The sequence below is a fragment of the Cyrtonyx montezumae genome, unplaced genomic scaffold (assembly GCF_038088225.1).
Source record: "Cyrtonyx montezumae isolate F1298 unplaced genomic scaffold, pur_monq_1.0 scaffold_6, whole genome shotgun sequence".
Lineage (NCBI taxonomy): Eukaryota > Metazoa > Chordata > Aves > Galliformes > Odontophoridae > Cyrtonyx > Cyrtonyx montezumae.
In genome coordinates this window covers 3,715,287-3,731,968 of record NW_027072067.1, presented here as the reverse complement: position 1 = coordinate 3,731,968, position 16,682 = coordinate 3,715,287, and the positions used below count along the sequence as shown (strand labels likewise).

Sequence of the window (16,682 nt, the reverse complement as noted above, 5' to 3'; positions counted from 1 at the left end):
AAAATAAGGTACTTTGTGTCCTCAGGTCTGTTTGTGGCAGCATTGGGTGGGCTTCTGCTGGGCCCACCATGCTGGCTTCTGCAGAGCTGCACAACTGCTGCTGCTGCATGTGGAAATGTGAAGAAGCAAGGCCTGTCACTGGCTGGATTTTAAATTGCTGTTGGTCTAAAGAGGAAAAATACGTATTTTGTCTCGTCTTCATTTTCCTCTTGCCCCCATCTAATGTTGCCCTGGCGTAAGTAATTTGCATGTCATTATTTCAGCTGCCCTAAATTGGGGGGACTATGATGCCAGGGCTGATTATCAGTCAGCGCTGGACCATTTTTTTCTGTTAGGCAACCGTGATCCATTTCCACGCTCTTTTATAATGAGCTTTATTTACCAAATTGGCAACTCCTCTGTTGAGAAATAACTGATTACAGTATTCAGGGAGTTGCTGTCATCTCAAGATACGCAGGTGTCTGTGGAACACAAACAGATGCGATCGTTCAGACAGTGAACTCAACTGATAGAGGGTAGAGGAAAATATCAGCCATAAAATCGTAAATGTAACATCTCCAGTTAATGTTGGCCAGGTGCACTGCGGCTGTTTTGCAGCCCAACAAGGACAGAGTGGCACTCTGAGGCCATGCAGCATCTCCAGATGAGGGACTGCTTGGTTATTAGCTGAAAATATACCTCTTGCACATCATCCTACTTCAGCATTGCCTCGCCTAACCCGCAGTCTCTGAGGACGGGATTCAGTTGGTTGTGCAGCGTTAAGGTTGGAAACTGCTCTGTCTGTGCTAGGTTGGAGCTCGGTGGTGAATGTCTGCAAACTTGCTGGTGACCCTGAGTGCAGGGATTGGGTCTCAGCTGCTCACCCCTCAGCTTTGTCCCTTTCCTTTGGTGCTGCACAGTGCCCAGTAGTTTTCCTGCTGTAGTTTTCCTGCTGCGTTTGCCCTCATCATCGACATGGATAGCTGGGCCTAGAAAAAAATGATGAGGAGAGATGTTGATGGGAAACTGCTGAGGATGAAGCACAGTTCACAGAGCCACAGCTGCCATCTGGATGCAAAATCTACAGGTAATACAGCTTCAAGTGAGAGGTTTTTCAATTTCCTCCCCTGTTCCCGTATCACAGAAGCCCTCACAGAGACGGAAGAAGCCAAACATCTGCAATTAGGCTCCCTGTCCTTACGTCTCTCCTTAGCAGCTTGTTGGATATCTGGAGCATTAGGTTTTTTTTCGTGTGGGATTGTGACTGCAGGTCTCCAAAGTGGCAGAGATGGTTATTCCTGGTGGCTGGTGCTGACGAGGTGTCCTTATCCTGTCGCAGTTGGCATTAGTGGGCAGCTTGGACCACAGGATAACCAAGGGCTGAGCCTGCTGGAGTCAGGCTTTCAGAGTGCCCTCTTCACTAGAATGAATTGTTTTAAAGCCCGACGGATGGATGGAGTGAATAAAATTTTTATTCATGCATAATTTCGTGATGTTGCAGAAGAAAAACAACAAAGTAAGAGAAGGTGAAGCAAATAACAGAACTGATAGACATTTTCCAGTAGGCTTCAGTAGGTTTTTAAAGGAAACATTCCATGAGTGCTCTGAGATGCCAGTGTGCAAGGACATCTCGGGCTCTCTAAGCACCAAATTTGTGCTCCTGCATATGAACACAAGCCATTGCCTCCTGTTGTTAATATTTCACACTTGGCTTTGCAAGATGTTTTATCTAATATCCTCTCTGCATTCAGGCTTCAACCAATCCTGCCTTGTCCACCACGGGAGGGGCTGGAGGAGGAAGGCAATCACCAAGCATGCCTGTAATCCACGTAGGAGGGTTTTGTGTAGCTGTAGGGGGAGAGAGAAGAGTACGTCTCATTTCCTATTTTATAGTCTGCTGAATCCTGTGATCCCATGCTGTGTGCTCCTTTTCGAGGCAGAATTTTTCCATTTGTCTTTTGAATGATTGTTATTTTTTATTGCCAAACTGGTTAGGAGTGTTTGCAGCTTGTCACTAAATTATCTAATTCCCTAAAGCGTTTCGTCGCCAGTCATCTGCGTGTCTCAGGACTGTGTGCTTTGGTTTGCCCTGGTGCCTTGCTCCTTTTGGGTTAGAAGCAGTACTGATGCTCTAACGATGCAATTCAGTGCTCCTGGTTTAAATACAGCCTGCAACAGCTTTCTTTGCTCCCCCACTCCCAAGGAGCCTTTGCACCCTCCTTTCCTTTCAGCTGGCACAGCACTCTGGGAAGCTCCTGGGAGCCAGATGGGCTGCTTGGAGCCCTGCAGGTCCGTAGCCTCACACCTGCTCCCCTATTTATTTTTTTTTTGCCCTTGGAGAAAGATGGATGTGATGCTCCCAAAATGACTTGCCTGACCTCCTGAGCTGTCAGCCTTATCACTGTTGGTTGTGCGTGTCTTGGCTTCCCATTGCTGTGCTTGGGAGACTGAAGGGCAGTGGGGACTGAAGTGATTAGCCTGGGCCACCCTCTGCTCCTGGAGCTTGTTGAGGGCAGTAAGGATGCTCCAGCTCTGGTGTTAATTACCCAGCAGCAGTCCTTGCACAGCCCGGGGCAAAGCTGCAGGGAGCAAATGGAGCAGCTGTTGGTCTCTAGAGAGCTCCATGTCAAAAGTGTCTTGGATTTAATGACACGTGCTCGTTTCAGACTTCTTGCAAAGGTCAGCACGTGGCAGAGAGCCTTCCTTTGCCATGTTGCAAAGGAGAGCAGCAAACAAACTTAACAGTTTCCAAGTTGCAGATGAAATCAGCTGCTCCATATGGGGTACGTAACAAGCTGCACCTGATGCTGGCTTCCCTTTGCAAATGGCCTAAATTAGATGTTCTTCCTGCTTTCACTTGATGGAGCAGAACTGCTTGGTCCAGCAGATCTTTTTGTGCAAAGCATTACGAGGTTTTTAGTGCCTGTGTTTGGTTCCTGCTGCCTGGTGTTGAGTTACGTGGGAGCTACAGCACGAAAGGAGAACGGGGTGGGAAGTGAAGTTTCCTTCCAATTCCTACCTTGCCCCCTCCTTTGTTTTCAGGAAGTTTTTTAGAAAAAAAAATGCAATTTTTGATATGTGTGGGGTGTATTTGCTAATTAGCACGAGCCCAGTCCGAGAGCATTGGCTCACAGGGCTCTGTTTGGAGTGTCAGGATCTGCACACCTTCTCACTTACTGAGTGCAGGGTTGAGAGCTGTGGAGGAAGTTGTCTTCATCTCCCATGTCCAGCTGCTGACTTTTACGGCAAACTGGTGCACGTACACTTCCTGTTCTCTTCTATATGAAAACGTTATCCATCACTGTTTAAGACTGGGAAAGATTACTGGGTCACGCAGACTGCCAAGTAGGGAAGGGCGTAGGGTGGGAGCAACAAGGCCTTGGCTTTCTGGGCATCATGCTGGAAACTCAGAATCCTTTTGGGTTCTCCACTGCTGCTCCTTTCAGATGCCTTTTCTGCAACACTGAGCACCCGTTTCTCTGGGGCTGGATGTGCTCTGAGGCAGCTGCCCTCTTCTGATGGCCGTGTGCATAGGTACATTTCGACCCACGTGCATTGTTAACCTGTGTGCATACTCTGAAGGACGTGAACGGATAATTTGAGCCCTACAGGTGATGGAATACCCACCCATACCATGGGAAACCTCAGCATCCACCTGCTGAGGCTGTGCAGGTGTGAGCACGAGGGTCCCTGCTTTGGTTGGCGGTGTTGGGCTCTCACCGAGGAGCTGGAACAGCTCCAACTGGCAATTATTTTTCTTCCAGCTTTAGATCAGTTTTGTATTATTCAGTTCTTGAACTGCCTGAGCTAATTTCTATAATGGGCACCAGCTGAGGGACGTCAGCAAGAATGAAAGGGTGTTATTTTTTCCCTCCTACGACTGCACGAGCATCCTTCTGCATCCATTCTCTGGGCGATGGAGTCCATCGACAAAGCCAGTTTGATTTTTATTTTCTATGAATGGGGAGTGCCACTGTAAGTCAGGATTAGCTAAACATAACATTAAAAATAAAGCACAGCTATTAATTTAATGGGTTCCTCGTTACAACCATCGTAAAACAAGTAAACAGGAACTCTGCCAGTGCTGCCGTGCGTTCCCCCTCCGAGCACTCCAACCAAGGGAGAGATTTGAGTTTTTGCCATAGGATACAGCAGTGTGAGCACGTGTGGCTTTTCAAATATTAATTCTTCCCTTTTCTTTCAGTAGCCTTTCAGCTGCTGGTGACTGCAAGGGAGCTTCATGGCTTCAACGAGCTGGGGGGGGGAAACACCGCTTCAGGATTGAGCTTAAATCATATCAGCAAAAATAAAAGCTCACTAAAGACGGAGAAATTGCTCTTCATGGGCTGCTTCAACAGAATAGCTTTGATAGTCCCCTTAATCCTTATTTACTTATTTTTTCGTTTGCAAGCCTTCTTAGTATGGCGTGTTTTTCCCTCCTTAGCTTGCAGCGTGCTGTTGCCAGCCCGTGATAACTTCCTTGGATTGCAGTTTATTGGATTAAGTGGCTCGGTGCTGTGCATCCGATGCCGGGCGCTGCACGTAGCCTGAGCCTGGTGGTCCATGTAGATGACAGGGATCTGATCTCAAGGTGACAGCATTCAAGTGTGGCATCAGGAGGAAGAGGTGTTTGCTTTCTCGTTGGGAGTGATGGGCCAGGTGTTTCAAAGCATAATTTTGGTTAACAAAACAAAAACTCCAGTCAGTGGTGTGAGGAATTACACAGGAAAAGGAGAGCAGTGTGCTTGCTGTGACATGAAGCCCATCTTACAGCCATAGTCACTGCCCGCTGGTGCTTACCTTGTGGGTCTGCTGGGGAGGCCCAACCCTACAAACCTCTTGGGGACAACCAACCCACCTCTGGAATAAGTTGTACTTGAGGGAGCTGGGCTCGGGCTCGCTTTTAAGTCACTGGGAGTGAAAGCTGATGCTTTAACATTGCTACGGACCTTGCAGCCCTCCTGGGCAAGGAGGTGGTACAGTCGCAGCTCACCTCAGGAAGCAGAATTCTGCCGCTCTCAGCTCCAGAGAAAATTAGGTTTTAATAAGGAGTGCGAGGATTCTTGAAGCCAGAAGCCCTTACTGAATGTGGACAGTGGTGCCAAAAGGATGTCGTGGCTCAGCCCAGCTCCTGGCCCTGTGGCCACCCAGGGACAGCCACCTCGCTTTGGTCCAGAGGAGTTATTTCACCCAGCCTTCTGTTTTAGGGAAAGCAATTTCTAAACTGCTCTGTAACATTTCCTCTTGGTATTCCGCAGCTCTACAAACCCTTTACCCCCCAAAAACCTTCTGAGGTTTTCAGCTTAGATCAAAGCTTCTACACGAAGACTGCAGGAGCAGAACCTTTCATCTCACGATGTGTGTCCAAAAAGACCATGCCTGGCCCAGTGTTGTCTTGCTCACGCTGAGTCTGAGTTTTGGGGGGCAGGAGGGGAAGTGATCGTGGTGAAGGAGTAGTTAAAATACACTTTTAACTGTAGAAAAATAACAGCTTTGGTTCTCATTTCCTACAGCTCCTCGGAGACCCCAGGACTTGAGTTAGTGAGTAGGAAAGCAGCAGAGCTGGGCAGTGAGTGCCACCAAGGTGCCTGTGGTCCAAACATCTTACCTGCAGACTGCCTGGTGATTCTGTAGCCCCTTGCTGTTGGCAATGGATGGAGGTACTGCAACATCCCAGGAGTGAGATGCGGATGTTTGGAGGGGCTCAGGTAGCTTCTGCCATTCCTAAAGCACTCTGCAGGGTCTGAGGATCTCTGTGCAAACTGCTGCTGCTCTGCCCCCTCTGTATGTTCTGTAAGTGATTGTTTGTGTTTTATTAATGCCAATAACTTTCTAGCTTCAGCTGTTGGTGTACAATTTGATATTTATATCTATTTGTAATATCCAGACTTCTTACTATCTAGATTAATCCTTGAATTAATCTGATGTCGAGCTATTATTGTGACAATTGAGTATACAACTTGACATTCATGCTGTATGTTGTGTGGCTAATTTATGTAACTCAATTTATAAATTACACAAATTGGCTCCATAATTTACTGCATACCTTGTGCACTTCACTGTAATATTCCCAGTTTGCAATTTAAACAATCCTTATAGTAAGAATAATTTACGCTGAAGACTCTTGAATAATTCTGCAATCTATTCCTGGACAGATGAGGAGCCAAGTTGGCTAAACAAACATTTTCCTGGTGTTGGGTTTGACTTGTTAATCACCTTCCCCAGCCCCAGGTTGAGCTGTAGCCCATCCTCACCCCAGGCCTCGTGGCATTCCAGAGCATGGGGACGGGGGGGCTTCTTGCAGTCACCAACCTGCTGTCCCGCAGAGGAAGGGATGTCCCCCTTGGCCCCAGGCTGGAGGTGGCCATCGTGGCACCGCAGCTGCTCCCAGCCACCCGTGGGACCGACAAGCAGTTATTGATGTGCACAGTGCTGGCACGTGGGCAGCTGGACCCACGCAGCCCCCAGACCCGCGTGGGCCGGCCCTGACCCTGCCAGCTCTGTAATTATCTGCTGCAAGCCCAAACAATTAGGAGTCTTTGCTCTCCCTTCCCCTCCCCCCCCCTCTCCTAATTGTTCCTGGCAAAAAGAGGTTAATTAAACTCAGAAAATATCCCTTTTCTCCCCACTCCTAAGCAGGAGACTTAATTTTCTCTTTATATTTGTATTCAATTAATTCCTGCAAAAAGCTCCGACTATATTTTTTGGTATAATTTCTTCCTTTGTCTCTCTGTCTCATTGTTAATCCTCACATATTCAGTTTTTTTTCTTTTTTTTTTCCCCTCCCTTTTCCCCTGGATTTGAAATTCGATTACCATTTCAGAAGGCAGGCGTTTGAAGAGAAAATTGAATAATACCCATCCAGCCTTGATAAGAAGGGACATTGAGAGTGATTTGTGAAGCAGATTTCTCCCCTCCGTCCCGTGTCCGTGGGTCACCCCCAGGCCTGGGTGGCTGTGCGAGGTGACACGGGGACAGAAGCTGTGCCCCACCAGGGGTGCCCGCTCTCTGTCATCTCGTGGCTGCCAACGGAGCTGGGGGCTGGGTGGGAAAATCACGAGTGGGGACGTGTGTTGGGGGGCTCCCTTATGGCACAGAGCTTCTGGCAGGCAGCACGAGGTGGCACTGTGGCTCCGCGTTCTGCTCCATCCCAGGCAGCCCCGGCTCTGTGCCCGTGGGCTGCGGGGCACTCCGCTAAGCCCAGGGCTGCAGGCTTGAGGGCAGGGGGGCTGTGAAGGGGCTGGAGCACGGATCTAGTGGGGAAACTGGGGGGGGTGGTTCAGTCTGGATGTTAAGAAACGTTTCTTCTTAGGAGGAGTGGTGATGGGGTGGCACGGCTGCCCAGGGAGCGGCGGAGTCACTGCCCCTGGAGGTGCTGCAGTGCTGTGGAGATGCCCACATCCCTCTGTGCCACGTGAAGGGGTTGGACTTTACTGATTGTGGAGGTATTTTCCAAGCTGAGCAGCAGCCGATGGGGTGTAGGAGAGGTGTCTGGGGACCTGGGAGGTGCTGGGGGCCAGCAGCACGCTCGTGTCATTACATTACATTTTGTAGCCCAGAGCCCAGATGGATTGCAGCGCACGCAGCCTCGTGCTGTGCTTTATTACAAGCTGGTTAATAACTCCGTACTGATGGTTTGTTAAAGGAGTTAATTCACCCTGGACTCTTTGCTCGTTTAGGCTGCGTGGCTCAGCCGAAGCTACACCAGCATGAGCCCCTCCAGTTTGCAAAATTCACCCTTCAGGCTCCTGGCCGGGCACGAAGCACACGGACAGGGCTGTGTCCCTCTCCTCGTGCCCTGCAGCTCCCCTGGCATCAGCAGTGCTCAGAGCATGGCATCCTGCCCGTCCTGGTGACACCAGGTAGCAGAGCTGCCCTGCGGCACCGCGCTGCGAGCTGGCGTTAAGAGTACATATTGACATTAAAAAAAGTCCCCTCTGTACCTATTAATTGAAGTCATTAAATTTAATGGGATGGTTATTGCATGTTAAATAAATACCAGCTAATTATGAAAAACATATTTGCCAAGGTTTAACCATAGAAAAGATGCCTCAATTACATGGTTATTAAACCTCAAAAAATATACACTTTTAATAATGAAGTGACATTTAAATAACATACATTCACTGTCTTATTAAGCACTGATTCTTTTCATATTTGAGGACTTCAATTTGGAGCATTTTCCCTGCCACTGACAGTACCATGAATCATTAACTGTCTTTCACTCATCGTTTTGTAAACTTTTTTTTCCTCAATCCACAGGCTGCGCTGCTGTGGTCGCTTCTTTTCTTCCAGCTCTCCCTTCGGGTAGAGGGGATTTGCCAGGGAAGCATGCAGGGAGAGAGGGAAGTCCTGGGCTGTTGCTTTGAATTGCTAAAGCCTCTCCGAAGAGCCCTTCCTCAATCTGCCATCCTACAGTAGCCAGGCAGCTGAGCTTGTCAGGATTTCTGGCGTATCCTTTTTGGGAGGTTCTGCCCCTCTCTTGTTTTCACAGATCCGATCAGTCTGTAAAGAGAGCAGCTGGGACTGGGACAAGAGGAGCACGGGCTGCAGCGGGAGCCCTGAGCCCCGCAGTGACTGGGAAGGGATGAGCTCTTTGGGGAGCTGCCTGGCACTGCGGCGTGGCTGTGAGGATGGCAGGGAGGTAGGTAAGCAGAGAGGGCACGCGGGCTCCTCTGCTTTAATGCATTTATTGATTGCAGTGAACACGGCAGGATATAATTTAGAAATCGCTCTCCCAGAATCAATCAATTAAAGGCCCTGCTGGTAATTTGGGGGCCCTTTAGTTAGAGCCCCTTCCCTCAACTTGCACACCTCGCCATTCCTGCTTTGCTCTTTGGAGACTTCTGTCTCCCCTGCCAGCCGCTGGGTCCCTTTCTGTCTAGGGCAGCCTACTCCCCCTCTCCTGCCAGCAGATCTGCTGCTGTCTGGGAACCAGCACTGTCTCCTTGCCTCCTGAACCAGCCATCATTGGCAGGATGTCAGCGTGCCAGGGACCGCTTGTAATGCTTCCTGCTGCGAGGTAGATAATCCGTGTTTGGGAGGCCTCCGTGGGCAGCAATGGGTACTGAAGCACTTAAATTAATGATGAAGAAATTAAAGCCACCGGCAGCAGGGGCTCCCTGCCTTCCCAGGCCCAGAGAGGCTTCCAGAGGCTCTGCTGGAGGCCTGGAGGCAAAGCAGAGGGGTGATGGTGCCCCGTCCTTAGAGACAGCCAAGGTCAGGCTGGACAGGCTCTGAGCTCCGGGAGGAGCTGTGGATGTCCCTGTGCATTGCAGGGGGGGTTGGACCAGATGACCACCACAGTAACTTAATAAACACAACACCACGTCTCTGGATAGCTCGTGGGTGTGAAACTGAAGCTTGGATGCTCTGCTGCCAGGAGCTGCTGCTATGTTTTCACCACGCTGGGCTCTTCATCTTCACCAAAATTTGTGATGCTTCTCGAGGGAGCTCTGTGCTGCAATATAACGTTCTTGTATAGGCAAATGGTCTTAAGTAATGGTTTCTGCCTTTTTTTTTTTTTAAGGTATATTTATCATATCTTTTATTGAATAGAATTAAAGCAGAATTAGAAAGTAAAATAACTTTAATTACGAACTTCATGATTCAGTATGTTGTAAATCCTTCAGCATAATATTGTGCCATAAAAATGCTATTTTGTGATAATTATTATTATTATAATTAATGTTCCTTAATTGCTAATGTCGCAGGCATGTGTTATCTCCCAGGTTTTCTCACAGTGTCTCTGGAAGAGCTCCTCGGTGGGGATGCAGAGCACTCAGCTGGATGCAGGCACGTGGTCCATTGAAGGGGTTGGGACCATCTGGGCTGCCCCTATGAGCCCGGTGCTGGTGGTGGGTGTCTGGAGGTGCCTGTGCTCTGCCTTACCCTAGTGGCACCTGGGCAGGTGGGCTGGCTCTTCTGGGAGCTGCTGGGGCTGCCTGGCTATTGCCCCATGTGGGGCTTTGCTGGGTATTGTGTGTCCTTTCAGGAGCTCGGGATGCCTGAGTGCTGGGCTCCTTCTGGTTCTCCTCCTCAACCAGCTCGCAGGCAGCCTTGCTCGAGTTTTGGAGCACCAAGGATGAGCTGAATGCCTTTGCAGTGCCCACCAGGAGACACACACAGCGCTGGGAGCAGAGCTGCAGCGTGCGAGCAAGGCGGATGTGATGGGGAGAACTGCGGTGGCTCACAGAGGGAGGAGGAGGGATGTCTGCCAGCTGCTTCCCAGCACAGTGCGTGCACCTCACCCTGCCCTGAGCTGCGTGGCAGGAGCCAAAGGCACTTTCCCACTGTGGGGCATGCAGGTGGGTGCTGTGTGCAGAGCATCCTGGGTGCTGCAGTGCCAGGAGGTGGTGCTCTTCGTATTGGCTAAGCCTAGCCACGCAAAGCAGCGGAGTCCTCTTACCGAGAGCAGGATGGGAAAGTGGTGGGATTTACGCTTTGGCTGCAGTGGAGCTGAGCCACTCTCATTAGCATCGTTTACGAGCTCGGAGGACGCTGCTGGTGTCTGGAGGCAGCGCACAGAGCGAGTCCTGAGCTCTGCTGCCAGCCCAGGCCCAGGTGCGAGGGAGGAGCGAGGAGCAAAGGGAGTGAAACTCCCGATGCCAAACGTGTGAATTTTTCATGTGAGCCAGAGGCCTCGCTCGTAGCAGCATGGGGCTGCCCAGGAGCAGCTGAGAGCAGAAGGCACGAGAACAGCCACCGAGCCACCTGCTTCGCCGCGGTGAGTGCGCGCGGGGTGAAGCCGAAACCAGGATGCATTTTTAATGATGCAGGCAGGGCTGAGTTTCTTTAAATAAGACTAGACAATGAATATGCGCTCTGTAAGCCATGTAGTGCTCCACGGATGCATTATTTACAGCAGCTTCTTCCTTGTCCGTTTAAATTTTACATGGGCACCGGAGAAAGCGAAGGGACTGCTTGGCGTCTCGTGGCCGCCCGCTTGTCCCATGTGATGGAGATGAATTTCTCAGCTGCCAGAGGGTTTGGTGCTGACTGCTCCCCTCACTTGGACGCTGGAGGAACAGCCAGGCTGGGAGATGGTGTGTGGACAGGGGAGCAGCTCTGCTAAAGGTGGACTCAGCCAAACCAAGGGGTGCCTTTTCACAGTTCCTTTCCCAAAAGGAGGTGATGGGGAGATCAGTGACCTGGGTTTTAGTGTTGCTGATGCATCGTCTGGTCGTAATCACTGTGCTCTGCCTTCACCCTGAGCATGAAATGGAAGAGGGATGCTATTAGACCATCGCATGACCCCTTGTCCGTACGGCACACTGAGCACAGCAGCTCTCTTCCTGGCCCTTGTGGAGAGACAGAAAGCCTTGGGGAATTAGCAGATGAGACAAAGTCATCCTGGAGGGGAGGGAGGAGGTGAATTTGCTCTGCAAAAAGAGCACTCAGCTGGACCTGAGCGGGGAGGGAATAGGGGCTGGGAGTGAGCGGCAGCGTGGGGGCTGCAGCACAGGGGATAGAGGGAGGCCTAAATACCCCTTTACCCAGGGCAGCGCTGGGACGACTTCTCTTGCCTTCTTCAGTCTCTGTGAGACTGACAGCAAACCTCTGCTCCCGCCAGGTAAAATGCCCCAGAACCTGCTGCAGCTGGCCGTGACGTGCCGCTGAGTCACTGGATGCCTGGTGGCACTCAGCATGCTGATGGATCACACTGCACCCTTCTGCAGGCTGCGACAAATCACAGCAGCTGCACCATCTCCCCTGGGTATCTGAGCTCAGCTGCTGCCGTGCATCGTGGTGGGGTGGGGGGTCCCTGCACGGTGGCACCACATCCCCTGTGCTGGGCAGGTGTCAGTCTCTCAGACTCTCTGCAGAGCGCGGTGAAGTCGGGAAGTGATTTTCTTTCTTCCCTTCAAAGTTGCCCCGACTGGAAGTCAGGCCCGTCTGCTTTTGGTTCCCGCTGTGCAGGGAAGCCTGGATGTGATTCATCAAGGGATGTCTGATTTGCTTAGCAGGAGCCCTCCGGCTGCCGGCTGCAAGCACAAAGTGGTTCAGCAGCAGCTGCAAAGGTGGGACCCGAGTCTGGGAGCTGATGGACACGAGGCCTCTCTCTCTGGGCCTTGGGAGATGGCAGCTTGACGGCTTGGAAAATAGGCTGAGATGAAGGAATATCAATACAGAGAGAGAGCTGTTCCTGCCGAACAGCCCCGGGGCAGCTAACGTGAAATGCTGGTTGTCTCCCAGGAGTTGACAGGTGTCTGCATCGGGCTTCCTGCTAATTAAGCGCTGTTGTGAGTCGCTGGTAAAGGGATGGAGGAGCCAGGAAGGAGCTCACTCATGAAGGTACGGTCGAGGGGCCTCTGCTGGGCTCCTTCCCACCCAGGGACGTGCTGTGTGAAGGACTGGTGCGTACGTGGGGAAGTCGGGGTGCTCCCAGACCTCTCTTTCTCCTATCCCTCTCCTCTTTTGGGGTGCCCTGCTGAGCCCGGCTGACCTCTCTTCCCAGCCCTGATTGCGAGGAGCCTCTCACTGTAATTAATGGCAGTGCTAATAGAAAATTCCCCGTTTCAAGGAACATAAGCACAGTGGGATGGAGGAAGGGTCCATTTATTAGCAACGCTTTGCGGGCACCTGTGGATCCAGAGGGTGTCTGTAGCAGCAGGCACAGGATAAAAGCAGGCAGCAAAGTGTCCTCCTCACCATGGGATGGGAGGAACGACAGCCCCCATGCCGTCCTGGGTTCCTTCCCCATGTGCCCCTCCAGTGCTTTTTGCCTGCTGGCTGTCTGCAGCTGTGATCCCCTGAAAAATGGCTTTATTCATTACCCATTTTAATTTCAGTCTGGATCCCCAGAGCTCTGCAGACACATTTTGTTATCCTGGCTGTCAAGAAGCTTAAAGAGCTGCTGACGCCTCCTGGAAAACTTTGACAAACCCTCTGTTTGGGCACTGAGCTGCCTCCCCAGCCTGTCTGCCCAGGCTTTCTGCTCCCTGCTTCTTTATTAGCAGTGATGTCAGTGAGGATAGGAGGAGGAAAAAAAAAACCCCATCGCTGGCATCTGTGCAGAACCGATCTCCTCTTGAGGCCCCTTCCCTTCCAGAGGATGAGCTGGGACTGAGCAGAGCCACAGAGGTTGAGGATCAAAAGACCAAATTTGTGTTGCAGGCTGTTAGAGCTGCTGGGATGAAGGCACTGAATTTATCCCTGTACACTTGGAGGGTTTAAACCTGCGGCTGCGGGCTCTTGGGGAACCATTTCAGATGGTCTACAGGAGGTGAGCTGTGGGGAGATGTCTTGTGCTTGAGGACCTGTGCAGAAGTCTGTGTTCCCAATGGGAAATTTTTAGCAGTCAGAAATGGTTGGAAAATCACAAATTTAGCTGCTTATTTATAGCCCCTCACCACTCAGTTGGACTGGATTAACCCGGTGAGCTGAGCGGAACAACTTCCCTATCTATCTATTCTGGCTCTCGTCGGCCATCTAATCCTCTCCCAATTAGTTTCTTTTTACAAAGTAGTTGTCAGGCTGCTTTTAGAGAACAAAGTGCCCCTCGGTCTCTTCAGTAACGTGGGGAAGTGCACCAGACACACCGAGAACAGATTGTCTCTAAATGTGATTTTGGTCAAAGTTCTGCTTAAAGAAGTGCAGAGTCAGCCACATGCTTTTAGCATAATGAGAACGAGCCAGCCGAACCCGTAACCTCTGTGGTTTTGGTCCAGCTGAGAATGGAGTCATCTTCTGCCTCAAACCCTTCCTCCCAGCACCCTGCCGAGCTCTGAAATTCGGAGTGCCTTTGAGGTGCCACTCAAGCCAGCTGTCCTCGGGCAGGATGGAGCAGTGGCTGGCAGCCCCCGGAGGTCTGTCAGCTCCAGGGGGGTGAGGATGCACAATGCTGAGGGGGAGCAGAGCAATTACAAGGCCTACAGGGGCAGGACCAGGCTTTCTGTGCTAACGAGATCCTGCTGCAGGGGTGAGGTGTCTGGGCTCTGAGGGAGAAGCCCTGAGTGACAAGCTGTCCCCGTGCCCTCTGGGCACATTGGAATGGCCACAGGAGACCCATCAGCTCAGTGGGTCACTGCAAGCTGAGGCTTCTTCCCACCTTGGCTTAACCCCTGCCTGGTCCCTGCACTGAGCTCTTGGCGTGGGGCTCCTGGTGTACCTTGTTTGTTTTCATTCCTCTCCTTGCCTGGTACCCCCTGCTCCTGACCTCTGCTAATACATTTAGCATCGCTAATGCCATTTGATAACCATAAAATCGTTAAGGTTGGAAAAAGACCACAGAGATCACCTAGTCCTACCGATGAGCTATGTTAACTGTTGGAAATTGTAGGTAAGAGTAAGCTACCCTGATGGCTGAAATGTTTGAGCAGTAATAGAGCTGTAACCACAGCTCTCTGGCCACCAACCCCTGGAAAGCCCACCCGTCCCCAGGTGACATTGCTGGGGCTGGCGCTGCTTGGGTGGCAGGAGCTGTGCTGGTGACAGTGGTGCCACGGCTCTTTTTTGAGCTCTTCCACCTCTGCTTCACTCATCACTGCTTTGACCATCCATCACCCTCCCTATCAGCCCAAATAAATCACTCCAGCTCTCTTCCTGCTGGTGCCGAGCTGGGGATCTGGGAGCTGCCCTGCACGTGGAGTGAGGAAGGGATAATCCACCCCCCCTTCCCTGCATCTGCAGGATGAGATAGTGGCCGTGAGAGCAAGGTGCCCGTGCAGCCCTCCTGCGAGAGAGCGGATTTAAAAGCGGCAGTGGGAGATTGCCTGAATATCTCTCCCTTCTTCTTTATGTGTTTAAGAGGTTTCGCTGTCTCAGTAACTCCCCTGGGAGACCCAAGTAGCAGCCTCTTTGGATGTGAATACCTGACAAGTTTTTAATGTGAAATGAATTCACTAAATTTAGTCTCTTGGAGGGAATAATAATAAAAAAAAAAAAAAAAAAGAAAAAAGAAAAGAAAAAAAAAAAAGAGAGAACCGCTTCTTTCAATCTGGGGGAAATTATCCAAACCCCAGCCACTTCCCTGCCATCAGAGCAAGCTGATTTGTTCTCTTCTCCTCCGTCTCAAAAGCTTTTAAGTCTGGGCCCCATGTGTGCCTGTGCACAAATAAGAGGTGGGAGAATGGCAGGCACCAACGTGGTGTCCCAGGGGGATGAGACAGCCCCCAGACTCCACATGACAGATGCTGACAGGGGCAGGGAGGGGGATATATGAGAGAAAAACTGGGGAAAATGACCCCTCTGGGTCGGGAGAGCCCTTGTGTCTGTGTCTTGGGATGCCATCTTTGTTTTCTAGTGGGCTTTAAGCAGGACATAACAGGTGTTGGGGGCTGGAAGAAAAGAGCACTTTGTCACATCCATCCACATCAACTGGTCTCCACTCCATCCTCCTACTCTAGCCAGAGCTTCTAAGGGCCACGTTTTTCTCTCTGTCCTGCTCTCCTTCCATGCCTCTCCCAAGGGCCCAGCGGTGGCCTCTATACTCTCTTGGCTGAAGGAGGTCTACCCTGCATTCATGAGCAGCATTTTCATCCTGGGTGAGGATCTGTATGAGCCTGTAACTGCTGGCACAGGCAGAAGCAAGCAGACGTGCTGGATGTTGGTGGCTGAGCATCTCTACGTGTCCATACAAGGTGAGCCCTCGTGTTCCTGCATCTCCTGGCAGGAGAGCAGCCCCACGCCTCTGGTGAAGTCAGTGGAGGTGATGATGATGATGTTATTTAGTTCTATTTGCCTTTTAAAAGGTCACATCCCAGCCCGGGGATGCCGGAGCCGTGGGAGGGAGGTCGTTCCTCTCTGTAGGGCCTACGCAAACACGCAAGCATAGCCAGGGGAGGAAGCGTGGCATGGGGACGCCGTGGCCCGGCGGGAGGGAAAACAAAGGAGGGGGGAAACGACGGTGATAAAAATGGCTGGCACCGGGCGCCTTTTAAAAAGACAAATAATCAACTCCAGCTGCCCATTTGTCTTTTTTATGGCTTTTACTATTTTTTTCCCCTTGCTAATTTTATGCGGACGCAGCACCGCCGGAAAGATGCTGAGCTGACAGCTCCGAGGACAAAGTCCGGCCCTTATCGGCAGCGCTGTGCGAGGCGGCTTCGGCCCCACACCCGATGGGGCCGAGCGGGGCCCCAGGGCAGGGAAGGCACGCGTCCCTATGAGGGCACAGAGTAACGTCGGGGCACGAGGCGGCCGTCGGGCAGCGGGATGCGGCAGCACCCCGCCCCTCTGCAGCTCGGGGTGGGGAAATTTCCCCTAAGTCCTCCTCCTTGCCGTTGTTTCTGCGAGCGCTTTGCACTAATCGGTGTGGTTCTGCCCACGTGTTTTGCGTGCGGTGCTTCGGGGCGTTATTGCCACGCAGGGCTGGGAGTGCTGCAGTCCCTATCACGCTTTTCTCAGCTGGAGAGGCTCGGGAGGATACAGGGCAAGCGGGCGAGCCCCGCTACCCCGCCCGGAGGCGTGGCGAGGACGTCTCCGTCCTTTCCCGAGGTGCCCCCCCTCAAGCGGCCCCACCCTACTCCCGCCCCTTTTAAGCCAGCCCGGCCATCGCCGCTTTAAGACGGAGCAGGCGTGGCCAGCCAGCTCCCGCCTCTCGCGGGACGCGGGCGCCCCCTGGAGGCTGAGCCGGGCGGTGCCGCCCACTCCCTCCGCGCGGCGGCGGCGCGGCCGTGCGCGTGCGCGTGGCGGCGGGGGCGCGCGGCGGGCGGCGTTCCGTCGGGGCCCCGCGCCGCCGTCCCATTCATGCGGGGCAGCGG

The 16,682-nt window shown here is 52.0% G+C and overlaps 1 protein-coding gene across 1 annotated transcript in view; it reads left to right on the top strand.

Moving 5' to 3' along the window:
* Window positions 1-12,064: 12,064 nt before the first annotated feature.
* PLXNA1 (plexin A1) overlaps window positions 12,065-16,682 on the top strand; it is a 91,115-nt gene continuing 86,497 nt past the window's right edge. The window contains exon 1 of the mRNA XM_065749260.1: window positions 12,065-12,273. The gene's annotated coding sequence lies outside the window, so the exon portion shown is untranslated. The remainder of the gene's footprint in view (window positions 12,274-16,682) is intronic.